Source organism: Aotus nancymaae, unplaced genomic scaffold (genome assembly GCF_030222135.1).
Source record: "Aotus nancymaae isolate 86718 unplaced genomic scaffold, 86718_ANA_hifiasm-v0.15.2.pri h1tg000003l, whole genome shotgun sequence".
NCBI lineage: Eukaryota > Metazoa > Chordata > Mammalia > Primates > Aotidae > Aotus > Aotus nancymaae.
The window spans coordinates 8,625,761-8,627,064 of record NW_026988414.1 but is presented as its reverse complement, the minus strand read 5'-3'; positions in this window follow the sequence as shown (position 1 = coordinate 8,627,064).

Below are 1,304 nucleotides of genomic sequence, written 5' to 3'. Positions count from 1 at the left end.
GGAGACTTTGCCCATCCTGGATCTCCTCAATGGCTCCTGCTGTCTCTCTAGGCTGTGCCCTCCCATGTCAGGGACACGTCCCAGAGCCCAGGACCTGGGTGGGGTGTTTCCACAGTGACTGAATAGGGACTAACAGACATGCATTGGCAGGGGCTGTTGGCTCATCTCAGGAAAGTCCCTTCTGCAAGAGGGTTCTCCCCCACCGGAGCTGAGGGCAGTAGAAGAAAGGAATGTCGTTTTATGTGGTAGTGTCTCTGAGATGACCTCGATTCCTGAACCAGGTCTCTCTGAAGAACTCCTCCAGTTCACTCCAACAAGAGGCCGGCTGGAGAGCAAGCAAACATCGAGTGCAGCAGGAGACTCTAAGGTTAGACAACAAGAAGGACTTCCTGGCAGGGGACAGCAATGCTTGCTTGGTTAGAGCTGCCGTTCAGTGCAGTGAAGTTTCTGGAGTTGCAAGCAGCAGAGTCAGAGATCGAGGTCAAGTGGAAGAAAGCTGGGAAATGTTTAGTTTGGCTGCTGAGGGCTGGAGAGGGTGGAGGGAGGCAGGGACCACGAGGTGCAGGGCTGAGGTGCCTAGGTCTGATCCTGAGGCCGATGGTGGGAGGAGCTGTGTTTGGCAGGGTGGGACAGTGGAGGGGAGGGGACTGCAGGAGATGCTGAGAAAGTGCCACGGACAGGAGCTGGAGGCTGGGGAGTGGGGAGGAGGCCTCGGCTGCAGGGTGGGAGGTGCCTTGGTTCTGGGGGAAGCCCTGGGGAGCAGCAGGTGGGTGAACATGCTGGATGGGAGGGGCTGCAGCTTCCCAGCAGAGATGGAGTCTGGGAGGTGACTGGACTCCAAGGGCTGCTGGGGAGAGAGGCTGGGCTGGAGAGGTGGGGAGGGGGCAGCCAGGGGAGGAGATGGCTAAGGACTTGGGAGTAGCTGGCATCAGCTGGTGAGAAGAGTCCTGAACAGCCCCTCAGAATGGAAATTTCTCCAAGGAGGCTGAGTGTGGGAGGAGAGTGGGGCTGGGGGTCAGGAGGGAGAGGCTGGTGGGTGCCCAGACCAGGTCGACCTCACAGGCTGAGGGGCTTGGGGACTTGGGGCTGAAGTCTAGGGACATCCACGAGGTGGAGCAGCCCAAGAGGCCTGGGTGGGAGAAGGAGGAGTCGGCGGCAGTGGGGAGGGGAGGGAGGTGTCGGGGAGGGGAGGGAGGGGCCGGGCCTCTGTCCATGGCATTAGTGCTGGTTGGAGGGACGAGGGGGGTGCGGAGCCAGCCAGGCCGCCCGCCCGTTCCCACAGCGGCCGAGCAGAGCAGGCTGCC